This window comes from Marmota marmota, unplaced genomic scaffold (genome assembly GCF_001458135.2).
Source record: "Marmota marmota marmota unplaced genomic scaffold, marMar, whole genome shotgun sequence".
NCBI classification, from domain to species: Eukaryota; Metazoa; Chordata; class Mammalia; order Rodentia; family Sciuridae; genus Marmota; species Marmota marmota.
This window is the reverse complement of record NW_026000026.1, coordinates 67404085-67425703: the sequence shown is the minus strand read 5'-3', so window position 1 is coordinate 67425703 and position 21619 is coordinate 67404085. Positions and strand designations below refer to the sequence as shown.

General features: G+C 33.9%; 1 protein-coding gene across 2 annotated transcripts in view; it reads left to right on the top strand.

Annotated features, from left to right (window-relative positions):
* Tmem232 (transmembrane protein 232) overlaps positions 1 to 21619 on the top strand; it is a 256123-nt gene that overhangs the window by 1093 nt on the left and 233411 nt on the right. The window lies entirely within an intron of this gene.

Sequence of the window (21619 nt, the reverse complement as noted above, 5' to 3'; positions counted from 1 at the left end):
ATACACACACATACAGAGAGAGAGAGAGAGAGAGAGAGAGAGAGAAAAGGATTTTTAAAAGCATTTAAATTTGAGAAGAAAGTCCTGGTTATAGACTTAAGAAATTTTTCTAGGAAAGGGTAAAGACTGGTGTGAGTCTCTAATTTACCTTATCTCAGCAGTGTGTCTGAATGGATTCTATCATTTTTTAGTGGTGTTCAGTCAAATTATCCTTTACTCTTTAGATTTATAGTTCAAATTTTGAATTCTCAAATGTATGTTACCTTTCCAAAGGCTTTAATATACTTTTAATATGATCTAGTTTTCAAAAATTGTTTGTCTTTTAAAGTGTACATTTTAAAACTTGTTTAAATAGGACATTTCAAAACATACCAGGGATTAATATTAAAAACTTTAAAAAAATTATGGGTCTATGCTAATTTATAAATGAACTGCCAAGTAACCCCCCAGTAAGCTTGTGGTAGCCATTTCATGAGCTTGAGTACTTCTTTTTAAAGTGTACACATTCTTTGTTTTGATATCCCATAGAAATCTTTAGGTTCAAGGTAAGTACCAGATTTTATTTTACTAAGAACTATTCTGCATGAATCTTCTGATCTTAACCAGTAATTCATATCCTTACTGAACATCTGACTGGTTTTCAGAATCTCTCATTGTTATGACGAATTTGGTAAATGTTCCCAATTCTTAAAGTTCATTGTCTATCTAGAGCTTCTAGTGAAGAGTCTGGTCATGACAAGTGCTCTCAATATCTTTTTCAAAAAAAATGTGTCACATATATGGTTCCAGGAAATGATGTTCTAAAAGGCTCTCTAGTGAATAAATTTGGGAAAAAAATATCATGTTGCTCATCAAGGAGTTTTACAATGCACTTGAACATATTAAAAAATTGGAGAGGTCTTATAGTCTGCTAGGTCTGAATTTTGCCTATTTCAAGGTTTCCCAAACTTATTTAACAACTGAACGCTTTTTTGAAGTAATTTCATCCCAAAGGCTACTATATTCCTTATTTCACATTTTGGGAATTACTGTACTCTTTATCTTTGCTTATATTTCTTATAAAACCAAATAAATAATTTATTTATTTGGTTTTATAAGAAATGTAAGGATATAAATATCGTTAACATGTTTCCTGTTTATTCCTACGATGCCAAAGAAAATAATACTTTAAAATAACCATATCACATTGATAAATTATTTTATTCTTATATGCATTGCATTTTCAACAGTTGTATAATAAATCACTTGCTAAATCTGTATTGTTAGTATTACTAACTTTTTACTACACCATGCATTTTTTTTGTTGAAACCATGATTTTAACATCATGATATCCAGTATATAGTAAATGTATTATAACTATTTGGTGAATTAATAAGTAAATAATCATTGATTTTCCTTTTAGAGAATGCCTTTTGCAGAAGTCCAATTAAATGATTCTAGTAGTAGCCTTCCAGAAGATTGATGAGAAACTGAACTCAGGCAGTGTCCATTAAGTGGAAGTAGATTTGTAATGTAGGTCAGGTAGGATTTGATTACTGATAGTTTGGGGCAGTTACAGAAAGCATGGATTTACAGTTAACTAAAATTCCTAGTATATAAGGTTTGTGTTCATAATAACTGAGATTAAAAAAAATACTAGTTTAAGAGCAGTGTTTGTGGGATTGGAGTGGGGAACTAATAAGTTAAATATGGTTTTGAAAGTTCTTGTCTTTGAATTGATGACCTGAATTCCACAGAGAAAACAAATACAGAGCTCAGGATAAGTCAAGACCCAGGAGTCATTGGTCTACAGTGTAGCCGACAATGAGGGAATGGTGAGAGCCTGAAAATTGATACTTTGGCTACAGGGTTGACAGGTATATCAAACAATATAATGTATGTGAAAGCAATATAAACAGTGACCTGAAGAATAGGTTTGAATTAGGCTTTCATAAAGATAAGAAACATCCTAGGAGTGAATGTAATAGAAAGAAATTCAACTCCAGTAGCTTAAACAAACAGGTATTTACATAAAACAGTAGGAATCTCAGAGGTTGTGAGGTAGGTTTCTAATATCCTCAGTGTCCCAACGTGTTTATATATGATTTCATCTTCCGATCATCTAAAGATAGAAGACAGCTGTTTGATGTTTCTCTTGTGTCTATCATCCATGGAGATGGAAGAAGTAGGAAGGAACAAAGAAGAAGGTGCCATACCATTATGGGGAAACAAACTTTTCCCTACTTAGTAGACTTCAGTTAGAACTTCTAGTTGCAAAGGAAGCTTTAAAACTAATGTGGTTTTTGGCTAAGGACATTGCCTCAACAAACAAAATTAGAATTATTTTAATAAAACAGAAAATGAATATTGAATAGGAAGCCAGGGATACCTGTCAGAAATGGTATAGATGATAACTTACATGGGGAAAACTGTGAAAAAAAGCATCAAGTGAGGTGCTTCTGCCATGCTTCTGCCATGATGTTCTGCCTCACCTGCAGCCCCAAAGAATGGGAGCCTGATGTCTGTGGACTGAGACCTCTGAAACTATGAGCCCTTAAACTTTTCTTCATCTACAGTTGTTTTGGTTGGTTCCTTCTAGTCACAGCAGTGAGAAATCTGACTGAAACATCAGCCTTCAAGATGATTCCCGAATAATCTTTAGCTCTTGCCAGGTATTCATACTTTTGTAGTCCCTACTCATATTGATTGAAGACAGTCTGGATGACCAACACAATGTGGTGGCAGTAAGTTTAAGTGGCAAAGTCTTTGCAAGGCTGGATATGAAAGTTTTCATTTTGGTTTCTTGGTTAATCCTGTTTGTGGGGAGCCAGCCTCTGTGAGAGCACTCAATTAGCACGGAGGAGAACACCAGGGAAAGAGGAACTGAGGCTTCTCCCCTTGACTCATCATCCACTTGCCAGCCATGAGAGTGGACTTCAAACCCCACTCAAATGTATGTGACCAAGACCCTTAGTTAACATCAGAATGAAGCTGCAACTACCCTTTGAGTGCAACTTCATGAGAAGAATGGATCCAGGACTGCCCAGCCAGTCTGCTAACAGATTCCTGATCCAGAGAAACCATGAGAATAACAAATGAGTATAATTGATTTAAGGCACTAAGTTTTGGAATGATTCATTGTACAAAATAAATAAGTAATACAGTAGCTGAACTTATTGTGAGTTTTACTATTTTCCCAAAGATTCAGAGATGTCATAAGAAGGAGGTTTCATTTAATATTTATATCTTTCATGTGTTCCTGCTTCTCTCATCTTTTCATTTCCTTTTCACCCTATTCCTAAACTTATGCAAACTCCCACTCACCCTCTAGCCCTGATAGGGAATGATAGCTCTGTTGTAGCTGCCTCTTCTTGGATTGCTTTTCCTTAACTACCTTGGAATTCTGTGTTTCTCATCTCATTTTAAACTATGTATTTCTTAGAGCTGCAGTATACAGAACAGGTAAAAATGCAGCTGCTCTGGTTGAACAGCTGGGGAAGCAGACCCACCTACCTTACCTTCCAAACACTAATAAACACAGACATACACCAATGCACACACAATCCACAAACTCACACAAGTGATGGTTTATGAACCATCTCAATGGAATTCAGTTTGAAATTAAAAATTCTAGATCAGCATTTCTCAAGGTGGGAGAGCTTATACTATTATCTTGAGGGCAACAATCTCCACCATGAAGTGCTCTCTAAGAACTGGGAAATATATTTGGCAACTCAAGACACTGATTGTCCTTCACAAAATTAGACATTATGACAAATACAAGCACCTGCATTCATTTCCAGATGTCACCAAGCAGGTGGTACTATCTCCGGTGGTAAGAATCATTCCTTAAACCACACAAAAAAATATGCTTTTGTGGCATCCAGATTATTAGAAAACTGAAAGTCAGGTCAATATTTTATTGCTGTCACACAAAATTGATTTTTGTTTGTTGTAATATCATATATTTATATTGAACATAAGAGACTGCCCCATGAAACTCTTTATTATTCTTACCTTGAAGAGGTTATTCATTATATTACATTCTATCTTCTTTATGATGGCTTTGGGAGAAATGTCTTGTAACTTAATCAGAAATAACTGCTTCTCCTGCAGCTCATTTGTTTTTAAGCTTATAGACATGGTAAATTGTGGCATTGAACGTTATTTTAAGAGAAATTTGTAGTGCACTTCTGGCAAGTAAGTAAGATTTTATGGCAAAAATGTTATGTATTCATTTCACTCTACTTTTTAAAAGTATTTATTTAGTTGTAGATGAACACACAGTATCATTATTTATTTTTATGTGGTGCTGAGGATTGAACCCAGTGCCTCGTACATGTGAGGCAAGCACTTTACCACTGAGCTACAGCCTCAGCCCCTCACTCTGCTTTTGCCTTGCTTTCTTATCCTATTTTACTCTCTTGCCTCTGTTTTTGCTAATTTAGAAATTCAATTTTCCACTGTATTTATTTTTGAACCTCATCTTAAAGACGTTTATAAATGACAATGCATCAACAATCGAGCATGCATTAATGCCAGAGTGGCGTGGTAATAGTAGGAAGTGTAATGGACCACAAAACACTGAGTCTGGATTGTGGTTCAGAAAAAGTGTGATTTTATCTGAAGCAATTTGGAATAAATAAATTTAGGTGAAAGCAAGCTGTTTTATATAGAGAGATTGGTCCAAATGTTAATTTGGATAAAAATGAACATAGAAAAGGGAAAACTAATAAGCTTAGAGGCTGGCACCAAAATAACTTAAACAATGTACTGTGAACACGGAATTTCACATGAACCATGACCCATTCTTAGTCTTTCCCCAAGCTCAATTTGAGGTAAGCTCCACTATGTGCCAGCGTGACCAAGTAAATGGGAGTCCCTCTTCCCTAAACTCCCAGTCAAGTGTTACTGCATCCTGCTGAGAAGGGCAGTTTGACAGCATTTCTAATCCATTCCAGCTCCAGAACAAAGAAGCTAAATTCCTGGTATTCTGGTTGGGACTTTCTTCCTGTACTCAGTGCACATTCAGGGGAAGGAGGTGCTTCATTCTGTTAAGCCAGTAAAGAATATCAATGTCTCCATTTCCCTAACTCCAGCTCATTATAAAACAGATGTTTTATAGCAGAAGAGGCAAACCAAGAAGGCCTGCCCTGCCTAGCTCCTGGAGTAATAATGGCTTGGAGGCTTTGCCCAGTAGGAAAAGAGAGCAATGAAACTTTCCAAAGGAATTAATTTTATTTGATTTGGTGTCTAAGCTTAATGCCTTTCTCGATAATAACAGCTCTTTAAAAAAAATTTGTTTGTTTGTTTGTTTATTTTTATGTGGTGTTGAGGATCAAACCCAGTGCCTCACATGTGCTAGGCAAGAGCTCTACCACAGAGCTACAACTAAAGCCCAACAGCTTTTCTTAATTATGAACAACAAACTCAATCATAAATCATCTAGTTCATCAGAGAGGATCATGAGAAGGGACAGCTAAGAAAAGTCCTTCTAGAGTCAGAAAAAAACCTCAAAAACTGGCCTCAAATCTACCTCTGTAAGAATTTAATTGGACCAGACTGCTGAGCAATTTATGCTGTAGGGCATTTTTAAAAGCAATAGAGTGGTCAGCTGATATTTACTGGACCCTATTGGATGGATATAGTACAGAATGAAGCACACAGTGTAACAGAGAATAAGGGAAGATAGTCAAATGATAGACAAAGGGAGTGTCAAATCCATGTTATCCCATACCACTGTGCTTGCCTAAGGCTGCACCATCTGATGAATGGTATCAGTCTTCACACTGTGGGGGAATAAATGTACTGAAATAGCCTATCCAAGTCACAAACAAGTGAACAATGAACTCCAGACATGGAGAGAAAGAATGTGTATCCAGAATTGCTACAAATATTTCCTCAAATAATCAGTTTTCAACAAAATATGATACATACAAAGAATCAGGGAAGTGTGACACATACATGGGAGAGGAAGGGGCTCAGGAAAAGCTTTCTGTGAGATGGAGCAGGTGTAGAATTAACAGATAAAACTACTGATTATCCATTATCAATATGTTCAGAGAACTGTATGAAAACATGTTCAAAGAGGTATAAGAAGACATGAAGATAATGTCTCATCAAATAGAAAATACAAATAAAGAAAAAAGATATAAATTTACACATACACACAAAACAAATGAAAATTGTGGAGTTGAAAGGCTAAACACCAAAATGAAAAAAAATAATTAGGAAGGCTCAACAGCAGATTTTAACTAGCTGACTAAAAAATCAGTGCACCTGAAGAAAGATTGATAGAGATGATGTGGTACAAAGAAGAGGGGAAAAATGGAGACAAATGAAAATAAAATGGAACCTCTTTAGGAATGTGGGATACCTTTCAGCACACCAATATTCATCCAATGAGAATACTAGAAAGGAGGAGAAAGAAACTGAAAAAATACACAAAGAGATAGTAATGGCTGAAAACTGCAAATTTGCTGAAAATATTTATCTTCACATTCAAGATGCTCAGTGAACTCTATCAGGATAAATACAAAAGGTTTCTCATTCACAGCTATCATAGTAAAAATACAGATAACTAACCACAAAGAGAAAATTTGGAAAACAGCAAACAAAACAAAACAAAACAAAAAAACTCTCTTATCATGTACAAGGAAACTCAGATTAACAGTTTACTTTTCTGAGGAACAACTGAGGCCAGAAGACAGTGGGAAGACATATTCAAAGTGCTAAAATAAACAAAAGGAAAAACAGGATTTTATAATCCAGAAAAACTTTTCAAAATTGAGATTAAAATAAGAAATTCCAAAATAAATAAAGACTAAGAGAAGTTGTCTTACAAGAAATACTCTGGTATTAGCCTCTTTTTTGGCTTGCAGTAACTTATATTTGCTAAGCGAACTCTGTTATTGAGCCTCAGTAACTCCAGAATTGCTTCTCCTCAACATTCCAAAACTTGATATTTTTTATTTTTTTGCCTCAAGATGCATTCTGTTTTGAAAATTATAATAACCACAATATTCCTAGTATAGATACAGTTCTTAATGATTTATCTGAAAGCCTTGCAGGCAGATTTTGGTATTTAGAATTCTTCTGATTTTTAGCAAGGTATTGCAGAACATCCCCCGTGGAGACTGTAGGAAAACACTCTGTGATCAAATACATTAATCATTTGTAACAAAGTCTATGCAAATTCACACTGTTGGGCAAATAACCATATATAATCATATTATTTCAGATTTTTATATAGAAATGAACTGGCAAATGAAATTGTGAGATAATTATAGCTCATAAAATTTCTGATATTTCTTAGTTCTATGAAAAACATTCAGTAAAACTCTAAACACATATGGGTTCAAACTAAGATAAAGACTTGTACATATTACCGGACAAACTTTTATTGATACTTTAGGTCATTTGAGGACATTGGGCAACAGGACACATCAGTTTTGCCATCCTTTTACTAAGGTGGAATCTGAACATCCTGTGATCAGATAGCAACAGAATCACCAATTAATAAGTCAGCATTTTGATAGCTGACCTTTTACAAGATGGCTTTCAGAATCATGGGCCATTATCATAGGCTTCTAAGCAATTTCACTTTAATTTAGTCATTGGATTTAATCTCTTGCTCATTGAAAAATGCACTTTGCTCAAGGCTTATGTTTTCATCACATAATTTTCTCCACCGTGCAAATATTTCTTTTGTTTATTTGCCCATTTTTACCATATCATCATCTCTGCTGTCCTTATTTGTACATCTTTCAGCCATTTCTCCATCATTCAACAAAAGCGGAGCAATCACATCATTTTCAGATGGGGGATATTTTAAAATTTCTTTTATTGGTGTATTATAGTTATACATAATATTGAGGTTCATTTTGACAATCATACAAACATGGAGTATGTTGTGTTCCAAGTCTCCAATACTTCCTCTTTCCTCGACCCTTCCTCTGTTCCCTTTCCTCTATTTTACTGATCTGTCTTCTATTTATTTATAGTTATTTTTGATTAGTGTACCATAGATACACATAAAGGTTAAATTCACTGTGGTATATTCATATATGTACCTAGGATAGTAGGGTCAGGGTCAGTGTCCCACTGGTCCTCTCTTCCTATCCATCCTTCCTCTTCCTCAATCCCCTTCTTCTACTCCACTGATCTCTATTAACATAAGGTCCTCTTTACCCTCCCTTATGTCAGGCTTCCACATATGAGAGAGAAGATTTAACCCTTGACTTTCCGAGTCTGCGTAACTTTAGTTAGCATGAGTTTCTCCACTTCCATCCATTTACCTGCAGATACTATAATTTCATTCTTTATGGCTGAGTAAAACTTCATTTTGTGTGTGTGTGTGTGTGTGTGTGTGTGTGTGTGTGTGTATATATATATATATATATCATATTTTCTTTATCCATTCATATATTAACGGGCATCTGGGCTGATTCCACTACTTGGCTATTGTGAACTGTGCTGCTATAAATATCTATGTGGTTATATCACTCTAGTATCCTGATTTTAGTTCTTTTGGTTAAATTCCCAGAACTGGGATAGCTGGGGCATATGGTGGTTCCATTCTTGTTTTTTGAGGAATCTTCATACAGTTTTTTCAGAGTGGTTTTCAGTCTTACCAACAATGTACAAGTATACCTTTTTCCTCACATCTTTACCAATATTTATTATTTGTATTCTTGATAATTGCCATTGTAACTGGAGTGAGATGAAATCTCAACGCACTTTTGATTTGTATTTCTTTGATTGCTAGAGATGTTGAAGATTTTTTCATATTTGCTGGCCACTTGTATTTCTTCTTTTGAGAAGTGTCATTTTAGTTCTTTTGCCATTTATTAACTGTTTTTTCTTTGTATTAATTTTTTTTAGTTCTTTATATATTTTGAGTATTAATCCTCTGTTGGAGAAGCAAGTGGCAAATATCTAAGAGGGGAGAATTTTTTAATATCATTGTTCTCTATACCTTTGATAGATTTTGGCTTGAGTTAAGAGGTTTATTACATAATTGCTTCTCATTAAGAGCACAAAAATCTACCCAAAACTTCATCTGTTGGTTCATTTTAAATCATCACTGAAGGCCAAATATTGCACTAATCAATACAAATTAGAGCACTAGCAACTGGGTAAATGGCAACCAGACTGAATCATTCAGATCTTGGATTCTTGGACTTCTGTTAACTGTAGCTAGCCCACAGAAAGGAAAAGTTTATGCTTTTATTTATAGAACATAAAATTCCATGGCCACATGTCTTTGTCATTGATGTTACATTGAATATATACATGTGGTATGTGGAACAAATGCTGAAAATATTAATTTTTACAAGTTGTTCAGGAGGGAATACAGAAAGAAATTGTCTACAAAGAATAAATATTAGTTTTCTTCTAACCCACATGGCCTGTATGACTGCTTGTGTCTAGTATGAAGTGGTCCTTTAACTATGAAGGTGGTATTTCTCCAGTTGCCCATACTTCCTTCCTTAGCTAGTGACACTTAGGCAGGTTGTGTATATCAGTCACACACAATTACTGCCACATTTACTCTATGTTGTTGTACTCTAAGCACAGTCAACCAGTGCTTAATGTCCTTAAAATTTGTGGGCTTCCTTCCTTACATGATGGTAATGTTCTTCTAGAACATAGTATCAGTATAAAACTTTCATCAGGTCTAGGACTCAAGTTTTCAACAAACATCACCTTAGAAGATTCATCACCATACTTTTCAGCAGAATTATATTTCACAAAGTTATTCAGATCTTTTACAACTTGAAGCTTCTTAAGTTTCTGTAGCCGGTTTTCTGAATATTCACACTGATATCCAGTGCTCAGTTTTTGTGGCCAATTCTATTTTGTTTAGTGAGCTGCAAAATATTCATTTCCCCTATTAAGACAGTTTTGTATTGTTTCATGTTTTCATTGGTCATTTGCATTTTTTTAATATCTTTGCTTGTTTTTTTAGTCGTTTCAATACAAAAATTTGTCTGTCTTCAGCTTAGGAGAATCTTCTTTATTCTTTTAACCACTGTCTTTTCTCTAATGATCCTCTGCTGTTTCAGGAATGACCTGAATACTTTGATTTCAGCATACTTAAATCACAAAACAAGAACAAAAGACCTTTATATTATTTGATACATTTAGACTGAAAGAATTCTATTTTTATAACTTTTATATTTTAGGTCAAAGACAAAGTTAGATAAACATTTATCATTAGGCAAATATATTTACATTCTTTGAGGTTAGCAAAAAATAGACAAAGAACTCAAGACAGAGATGTAAAATGTTATATCTAAATTTAAATTTTATTGTCCTCTAGCTTTTGACATATATTTACAGAATGTGATAGTAGTCAATTTTTTTCTCTTCAAGTTATCTGTTGTTTTGACATGAAATTCAGTATCTTCTAATGTGATAATGTTGCTTTACAGATTAATCCTTTTTTTCTAGAATACAATTTCTTAAGGGAAGGCACCATATTTTAAATACTTCTGTTTCTCTCAAATATAGTAGTCTCAAACATCATTAGCTCTTTCATTTTGTCAACCAAATTGAATTTTCTAAATGACAACTACTTAAAATGAATAATGTGGATACTATTTGATTATACTAAATACAAAATGATTAAAAATAATCTTTTACTTCTGGCTGGGGAGTTTATTAAATACTGTATATTGAAGGTTGCAAATAAATAAAACATATTTGCCTACGTAAACCCAACAATTCATGGACAATTACATCCATTTTTGTGATTTCTTCCCAAACTATTCATCACATTAGCAGTTTGCATCAAAGTCAAATGGCTTCCTGTGGTGAGTAAAAGAGATTTAAGATACTTAACTATGTGTGTCAGAACAAGGCTTTATCATTTTAGTATCAGTTTGTAGTGATTTTCCTGAATAAATGAGTAAATAAGTTATTGATAGGAGATAAATAGAAGTAGTTCCTATTTAAACTTTAATGATGCTTTTTAATTCATTTCCTCCTTGTTCAAGTCTTCCTAAATCATCTGTAAAGGCTTCAAATACTTTTGTTTTTAGTATTTTGAATATTTTATATTAATAATGTTATTTTATATTAATAATGAATTATATTTATACTTACTTTTTATGGAAAAAGTTGCAAATTATTTTATAAAGTTAAGATGCATATAGTAGTTATAAATCACAGTTGATGGACTAGAACATTTCTATACTTTCTTTAGTTAACTACACATGTTCCAAGCCTCTGTTGGATAGTCATCTCAGTTTGTATTAGGTCTGGCCCTCTCCCAGGGTTGTAAAAAGGTCCTGGGTGCTTACACAATATTGGAGAGGTACCTCTGGTCATTGAGTCCTTGTTATACCTACAGGGTCCCCTTTGGTTTTGTCACCTTTTCTGGTTACAGTTAGGTCAGGAAAGGATCTGGGTGTTTCTCTTATGCTATGGGGAGCAAGCTCTCAAGGCACAGTGCCTACATATTTTTTTCTGAGATAGTATCTTTCCCAAGAATGCCATTACGACAGAGGGAATGGCTCTGAATGACCTCTTCTGTCTTCCAGTCTCAAGAGACATTTATTTCTTCACAATTCCAGAAGTTTTTCCCTCTTCACATGGCCCACAGTGTCATCACTTTAAAATGAACTTGGTTATGTTTTTGTTGTTTTTATAAGCCAGTGATTTAAGGTAGTTTCAGCTTTCTGTCTCCGAGAAATTCAGACAAGAAAGGAAGAAAGCCTTCATTTATCTATCTACAAAGATATCTATGTGTCTGTCTACCTAGCTGTCCATGTAAAAATGAAATTTACTCTCACTTTCTGCTATATGAGAACTCACTTTTGGATAAATTAAAGACTCAAATGTGAAAGACAAAACTATTAAACATTATGTAATATATACTTGATCTTAGACTAGAAGAGTGCAAACTATGAAGAGAGAAGAGTTATTAAATAAAATATACAAAGCTTCCAACTTGAGAGGCACCAGTGACATGCCATCACCTATATTTCTCTTTTACATATTAAACATTTTTAGATTAAACTATTTCTATAAGGACCATGTTTTATATTATTTCACTTTTTTCTTCACACCACTATTGTGATTTAGTTCCCAATTGTTATTTTTTTAATTTATTTTTTGGAGGGGCTATTGAGGATTGAACTCCGGGGTGCACTTGACCACTGAGCCACATCCCCAGCCCTATTTTGAATTTTATTTAGAGACAAGGTCTCACTGAGTTGCTTAGTGCCTTGCTGTTGCCAAGGCTGGCTTTGAACTCATGATCCTCCTGCTTCAGCCTCCGAGCCCCTGGGATTATAGGCGTCTAGCCCAATAGGTATTTTTAATATAATTATAGGACCCCCAAATGGGTGAAATAATCCAATTTCCAACATATTTTTACCTAAAAGTCTTGTAATTAAGACTTATAACTGATATGTAGCTTAATTTTACAATGGCAAATAAGATAATTAGCTATTTTAAACAACAATAGACATAAATATAAACCATACATTCAAATGCTATGCTCCGGCCATCTGGATAATTCCTACTCTGAATCTGGTTTTTATTTTCTTGGCACTAGGAATATACCAAAGGGTCTGAGACAGAGGGAAAGGACTGGGTAAGAGGGAAGTGATCGAGAGGCTTATGTTTGGGAAAGTTACTCTGGTAGTTATTCGAAAGATGATAGAGGAACAGTGGTCAAAAACAGACCCAAAGACAAGAAGTTATTGTGTTCATCTAGGACAAAGATAATTGCATTCTGACTTAAAAGAATGGCAGAAGGGATGAAAAGGAGACTTGACGTACACAGCTCCTTTGGAAGATGGAAATCAGTGGCTCATAGTGACCAATAGCGCTTCCCCAATGAGTTGATCTTACATGAGCCTGTGAATAACCTGAAATAAAATGAGCCCTACCAATGACAATGGAAGCAAGATTTAGATAGAAACTTGGTCTCATATGACTGTGAAGCTGCCAAATAGTGCTAAATTGTTTATTTGGGGACTTATTTTTTTTAACATTAAAGAGAAGTACACTTTCATCTTACTTGAGCTATTGTTATTTTCTATTAGATATTACAAAACCTAGTACAACATATTCTTTTATAATCTTATTTTATCGAGGTAAAAGTTGTATATAGTGAAGTACACAAATTTCTGTTGTACGATTCAATGTGTGTTTTGGTTATCTATTTCTGGTAGCAAAACATTCTAAAATGTAGTGGCTTAAAACCATAATTTATTTGACTTTTATGAGTTAATTGTACTGGATAATTTTCATTTGTGGTCTCTTCAGTGGTTTCCGGTATATATCAGCTGAGGCTGTAGTCATGTGAAGACCTGACCAGATTGGACATTATTTTAGTCAGCTTTTTCACTGCTGTGATTAAAAGGACCTGACCAGAACAATTGTAGAGGATGAAAAGTTTATTTGAGGGCTCACAGTTTCAGAGGTCTTAGTCCATATTAGGTTAGCTGCATTCCTCAGGGCTCGAGATGAGGCAGAACATCATGGTAGAAGAGTGTGGAAGAGGAAAGCTGCTCACATGGTGACCAGAAAGGAGAGAGAGAGAGATGCCACTGGCCAGATACAAATATATACTCGAAAGCCACAGCCCAATTAATTACTTCCTCCAGCCATATCCCACCTGCCTCGAGTTACCACTCAGGGATTTATTTACTCATTAGGTTAAGGCTATAACCTAATCATTCCTCCTCCAAACCTTTTGGCATTGTCTCACATGTAAGCTTTTGGGGGACACCTCACATGCAAACCATAAGAGAGGGTACACATACTTCTGTCTTTGGTTTCTTTCACTCACCTAATACTTTTTAGATATGCATGTTGTCACATGTAGCAGTATTTATTCTTTATTATGAGTAAATAATAGAAGAAGCATAGAAATATGAGAAGAATCCTATAATATAAACATACTATGCCAATATTTATTCATTCTCCTACTGATGAATGTTTAGGCTTTTTCCAGATTAGAATTATTATGAATAACCCTGCTATAAACATTTTTGTTCAAGTTTTTTTGGGACAATGCTTTAATTTCTTTTGAAATAAAATTTCTGGGTCATGGGGTGGGCATATGATTATCTTTCAAAGGCACAAATAGGTATCCTATTTGTGGAAAGTGAGTATACCTTATTTCCAATCCCAGTAGCAATATATGAGAGTTCTATTGTTCCACACCGCACAAAGCTTTGTATTGTTCAAGTTTTTTAAAAATACTCACCTTTCTAGTAAGTGAGATAGAATTTCATTTTTCTTTTAATTTTCTTGAAGACTCATTGTTTTGAACAGATTGGCTTTGTTGGTCTCTCAAATTTTTCTGTGTATCATTGATAGCTGAATTTATAAAATTCTCTATATGTCTACATTTGGGGAATACATTTTCCTCCTTTCTTCTGTCAGCTAATTAATTTTTTGTTTGTCTTTGTTGCTAGGTAAATCTTTATCTGATATTTCCTTTGCAGTGCCATTTGGTACCTAATAAATTTTTACCTGTAGTGCTGTTATTGTAATTTACTTGTATTTTTGATGTTGCCTTAGTATTTCCTTTTTGATCTACAGATGACTTAGAACAATAATTTTTATTTCACAATATATGTAAGGTTTAATTCTATCTTTTTGTTATACTTTTCTAACTTAATTGTGTTTTGTCAGGAACTAATGTCATGTAGATTACCTATTTTTTGCAATTCATTTAAGACACATTTTCTAGGCTAGGGTGTGGTCAAGTTAAAAACTTATACTTGTGCACTTGGGAAGAATTTATGTTCTCTTATGTATGAATACATAATTCTTTGTATGTCCAACTGGTCAAATATGTGAATTATAATATTCAAATCTTCATCTTCTATACCTTACATGAATGCTTTGTTTTAGGTTTTGTTGTTGTTATTGTTGCCTCTTTGACCTATTAATAGTTAAGAAAATATAGCTCATGTTTTACTAATTTATTTTCTTGAAGTCACACTGGCTAACTTCCTTTTCTTCAGCTATGTACACACCAGTTCAAGTCAGATTTTCATTTCTCTAGGGACTTAGCTTAAATTTGTTTTCCTTTACAATTTCTTGGATTTCACATTTGTTTCTTGTCTCACAGAGTTGATTTTAGAGATGGAAGCCAAAAGCCTATGCTAATTGCCATCTTCACTGGCACTGGAACCCATATAACAAATTTTCCTATATTAATTGTTCATCAGAAATCTTTCTTTAATTGAATTAACCTACTTTTTGTGTGTGCACATTCTTCTGAGATATTTCTGTGTAGACATTTTTCACATAAACATGCTATTTCTTCTTTCATATTTATACCTTTTGTATATTTCTCTGTTCTGTTTTTATTGGCTAAGATATTCACAACATTTTGAATAGTAATAATAATATGGTATCCCTGTGCTGTCCCTGTTTTTTTATAATAAAGCTCCTAAATCCTTATCATTAATAATTTTGTTTGTTTCAATTTTTTCCTGCATATCTTCAATTAAAATAAGGAAAATTCCTGTCTCTAGTTTGCAATGTTTTTTGAGTCAAGAGTGGAAACTGAATTGAATTTTGCAGCTATGTTAATAGGTGAGCTTTCTCTATAATTTTTCTTTCTCATACCTCCCCAGATCTAGTAACCATGGGTGGTCAAAATTTTCTTTCTTTTTATATGAGGTGTGATAAAATTATTTAAATTCTTAAAAGGACACAAAAAATAGTCAAATTATTAAATGCCTTAGAATGGTATTCTGGGGAGAAAGAATAAGTAAAACACAAAAAGATAATGACAAAACTAATTTAAATAATCATAATAGCAATTTTATTTATTTATTATTGGTGCATTATAATTATACATAATAGTGGAACTCATTATGCCATGAAATAATTTGATTAATCTCTTTCCCTATTACATTCCATTTTCCACCCTATATTAACTATTTTAAAAGCAGTTTTTAAATGTGCTGCGATTATTCTTTTGATTGGAATCAATATTTTAAAATACTGTATTATAAACGACTGAAAACATGCACAAAAGTAGGGAGACCCATTAAATGAATCCCTATTTACTTTTAATCCATATGTAACAATTATTGATTAAATCTATATGTTGCAAACTATTATGTATTACTTTAATATTTCAGATATTTATTGTTTAATATATTTACATGGTTATTTAAAAGGGTATTACAAGAAAAGCAATAGTAACTAATGAGCATTCCTCTTCTCTTAGTAAGGACCCACCAACAAGAAATACCTTTAAAATTCTTATTTATGGATGAGGAAACAGATGCTCCTGTAAGCATTTGCACAATGACACAGATGGAGTCTGTACTGGAGCCAAGATAGGAAAAGTTAGGTGTTGATTTCTGCATTGCATACTTACCCACCATACCACAAGGAAGACAGAGGGAGACCCAAGAGGTATGGAGAAAAGGGAGGGGTGTCATGGTGAAGGAAAAAGAAAACAGGCAGAATCAATACATGGAAGGATCAGGAAAGATGAGAACTGAAAAGCCCTTGGTGGTTTTGTCCTCCAAGATCATTGTCAGCCTTGGAAAGAGTACTTCATGGAGGGCATGATGGCAGAAATTAGATTCCTGACACTATATTTTCTGTACTGGAATAAATTTAAGAGTAAATATCAATTAATATAAAAATCATATGTGAGTGACCAACAGATTAGAGATTGGAACAGTTTAAGGAGAAACAAGTGGGGGAGACCTTGTCAAAAGGCTGAGGCAATTTGACCCAAAGAATCAAAAGTGCAAACGCTTCATAGTCCCCTTACTGGAAAACAGGAGGAAAATTAAATGTCCACCAGGAAAATAGTAAATCATGAAAATCAAATCTAATGTAAGTAAAACCTAAAATCATGCTTTCCACATAAGTTTTCAAGGTAAATCTATAAAATTTATTTAAATTATTAAAACCATCCCTGGCAGTGGTAGGGAAGGTGACTGCAGGCATTCATCTATGGTGGAAAGCTCTAGAAGCCAAGAATATTAGAGAAAATGAAGAGCTAGGTCTTAGAAATAGTTGATGTCAAAAATAACTGTTTTTAAACCTTTAATTTCACTATTTGAAGGAAGATTTCATTTATCTAAAAAAAGAAAGCAATCCAATTTTTATAATCAATTTTATTCTTAAGGTTTTATTTCCATTTGACCCACACACACATTCAGTAAGTACCCTGTGTTTTGGGTACTCTAGAGAATAAAAGGCTATTTAGATCTTAAAGATAATTTTAATTCTATAAAGTTCATTTTACTTCTGCCTCATCTTTTGCTGATTCAGGAAAAACAGTGGCTAATTCTTGATGAATGTAGAAGTGAAACATTTAAATTTAACAAGTTCAGGTTAGTCTCTTTTCATTTAATGTGAGTGTCCTGTAAGAGTAAAAGAAATGGGTCTTATATTTAATGACAGAAGAAATTTTTAAAATTATGGCTTCATTTTAATTTTCTACTTTTGTTTTAAGTCTTCTGGTTGTTACTAGAGACTATGATATATGTTACTCTTTACTTCTTTGTTCAAATGTCAGCATGCTGCATCCTTATAACTGACCTGAGAAACAAAATGGTACAAATTTATCCTCTAGCAGGTTTTAATACATGGTTCAAGAATATCTCTTCATCAAATACTGCATTAGAAGCTGGATATTTCAGCTATACTATTGATTAGTATTTCTGACTATAGTTCTATTATGTAACCTCCTCTTAAACTTTTAACTATACCATTTTCTTTTTGATAGTCTCTTCTAACAGATGTTTCTGGACTTTAATTTCTTCCACCCCACTTCTAAATCTCAGAGAATTTAGGCTCAACAATGAATAACATAAAAAATATACTTTTTGGATAAGGATATATATTTCATCTTACCATCATCTCTATGAAATGGCTATCACTTATTGGTACCTTACAATATGGGAAGTATTTTATCTTATTCAGTCCTCCTGCAACTCTGCTGAGTAGATATCATCATCCCATCTTACAGATGAGGAAACTGAAACTTGAATTGAGTAAGGGTTGGAGGATGAACACAGAAACCAAGTATCTTACCTTCTTGTCCACCTTCCTGCTTCCCTGCTCCTCCACTAAGGTCTTCCATAGAAGACTGAGATGTAGCTGTTTATATTCCTCTCATGTCCTCATCCATAGGTCTTACCCATTTGCCAAATTCAGTCTTATAGAACAATTGCTGCTGCTCGAGAAATTGTCAGACAAAAGTGTTTTGTAATCAAGGTGGTTATGAAGAACAACCTTCCCCAGCTTTGATAAGATCACAACCCCCAACTCCTCTCTCAAAGTCCTTAAAGAGCCAAGGCTGGTATTGCCAGAATCCTGGTGGTAGTGTATCATGCATTGTTTGATGCATGATATTTCCCTCTTTTCTCCTATCCTCTTCCCTCTCTCTTGACCCTTTTCCTTCCTTCTTTATCTTTCCAGATTTTCCCCTACTTACAGCCTCTTTTCTCTTTCTTCTTTAAGGAAACCCAGATCAAGTATGTCCATTTGAAAAGTTCCACAGATGAATCTATCTTGTTTTCCCTTCTCTCCCTAACTCCTGAGACCTTTGGGACCCTGTGTTCCAAATGTGAGAAATATGTTAATGTTAGTGCAGTCATTTTAATGGAGATGTTTCTATGAGGTACATATGTGCAGTGGGATACTCTTTAGCCACAGAAACAATGAAATTCTGTCATTTGCAACAATATGGTGGAACTGGAGGTCATAGTGAAATAAGCCAGGAATGTAAATATAAGTACTACACAACCGGAACTCATATGTGGAGTTTAAAAGAACTGTTCTTGTAAAAGTTGAGGGGATAATGGTGATTACCAGAGGCTGAAGAGGGTAGGAGGAGGCTGGGGGTAGGAAAGGTTGGTCATTAGGTGCCATTATGCAGTTAGGAATTCTGGGGTGCTATTGCAAATAAGTGACTCTGTATAGCATTTGAGTGCCATGTATCTCAAAAAGCTAAAAGAAATAATTTTGAGTGTTTTTGCCATAAAGAAATCATAAATGTTTAAGAACATAGATATGTTTAGCTTGGTTATACAATGTATACCTGAATTGAAACATCAAAAGCGTACCCAATTAATATGTACAATTTTTATGTATTTATGTATCAGTCAAAAATAAATTTAGTTTGGTGGGTTCAGCTGGGTGCACCTGTAATCCTAAAGACTTGGGAGGCTGAGGCAGGAGGATTGCAGGTTTAAAACCAGGGTCAGCAATTTAGGCCCTAAGCAACTTAGTGAGATCCTGTCTCAAAAATAAAAAAATAAAAGATAAAGCCTAGGATGTGGCTCGGGGGTTAAATGCTCCTGGGTTCAATCTCTTGTACCAAAAAAAAAAAAAAAAGTAAAAGTAAAAAATTAATTGAACTTTAATAAAAATTTTGGTGAGGATAAGTAACTTTCATATACTGTCAGTGATAATGTAAGTTGGTACAGCTAGTATGGAAAAATAGTACAGAAGTTCTTTAAAAGTTTTAAAACAGAACTACTATATGATGGAGCAATCCCACCCCTAGGTGGATATCCAAAGGAAATGAAATCAGTATGTCAAAGAGATATTTGCACTCTCACATTCATTGCAGCATTATTCCATGTCTTGCATCCAAGATATGGAATTAACCTAACTGTCCATTGAAGGGTGAATAATAAAACATTGTGCATATATACATAATGGATTATTATTCAACCTTAAAACGAGAAGGAATTCCTTTCATTTGTGACAAAATGGGTGAATTTGTAAGGCTTTTTTTTTTTTTAACATGCATTACACTAAATGAAAGAAGCCAGACACAGAAAGACAAAAACTACATCATCTTATTGATGTGTAGAATCTAAAATAGTCAAACTGAAAGGAGCAGAGAGCAGAAAAGTGGTTATCAGGGGCTGTGGTAAGGGGGTAGAAATGAGAAGCTCTTACACAGAGGTACACACTTTAGCTAGATAAGATGGGCAAGTGCCCAGATATTGTTCATTATGATGATTATAGTTAAAAGTAATGTGTATTTGGGAGCTGGGGTTGTATAGCTCAGTGGTAGAGCTCTTGCCTAGCACGTGTGAGGCACTGGGTTCAATCCTCAGCACCACCCAAAAATAAGTAAATGAAATAAAATTATTGTATCCATCTATAACTAAAAAATATTTAAAAAATAATGTATATTTTAAAACTACTAAGAGAACGAGTCTTGCATGTCCTCTTCATACAAACCAAAAAGAGATCTAGGTGAGGCGATGAGTATCTTAGTTAACTTGATGTGGTAATCATTTCACAGAGTATATGTATCAAAACATCACATTATATAACATAAATACATGCAGTTTTTATATATTGTACCTCAAAAAACAAAAACAAAACCCTGAGGGAAAAGGTGCCAGCTGGACTGGCTCTTACCTCAGTGGTCTGGTAAGGGACATGCTTCTAAGTTCATCCACATGGTTGGCAGAATTCAGCTCAATGAAGTTGCAGCTCTGGGGGTCCTGCTCCCCTCCCCCTGCTTTGTCATTATTTTGGGTTTTGACTGGGGTAGGTATTTCTCAGTTTTTAGAGGCATTCTAGAGTGAACTCTTGAATCTACATGAAAATTTCAGGATAATTATCAATAACTGAAGCTGTCCTACCCCAAACTTAATTTTAATAATTTGTAAAATAGTGATTTCTTTCCCAGTCTTATACCTTTCAGAGCTGTTTGTGCTTGTAAGCAAGGTACTGATACAATAATTCTTTTTATCACTAGTGTGTTTAAATTGCACATATAGTAAAGAAATTGCCAATGTTAGCAATGTGTGCATTCATCGAGGTGCAATGAAAAACAGCTTACTATATTTATTTGTTCTATGAGTTTGTCTTTCATATTGTGACCTAGTGCTGAATACATTGAACTAGGATATCACTGGAAGTGCAGTTTGAACTGATGTCTGTGTTTGTTGCAGAATCAACAAATATTTTCTATTTTTAAAATTGATTTTATTTTTTCAAAATACATGACAGCAGAATGCATTATAATTCTTATTACACATATGGAGCACAGTTTTTCATATCTTTGTATATAAAGTATGTTCACACCAATTCATGTCTCTATACGTGTACTTTTTTTGCATTACAATTCTTATTACACATATATACCACAATTTTTCATATCTCTGTTTGTATATAAAAAGTATGTTGACACCTAATTCGTGTCTTCATACATGTACTTTGGATAATGATGTCCATCACATTCCACAACAAATATTTTCAAGTAAGCATCTTGTATGCAGTTGTTGACTAGTGTCTTGAAAACTGAATATATTTTCTTAGTCCTAGCAACACAGAGTGCTGCATTATGAGAAATTGCAAAGGATTAATATTTCTTCTTTTAACTTTTTATCCAATACTTTCTTTTAGTTTTTCAACTTACATATCTTATATAAATGGCATTTAAAGAGTGATGTTTATTGCTTCATTAGATGGTACATATTCAGAAATAAAATACTTTTGTTTTGGCAGTTCAAAAATAATCAAACTTCATATGATACACTTGTAAGAGACTGGTAGAAATTTTTTTAGTTTCTTATTTATTTGGACTCATATCATGATTTGGTTATTATTATTATTGCCATATTCACAGAAGCATTATCTTTTTTTTTTTTTTTTTTTAAA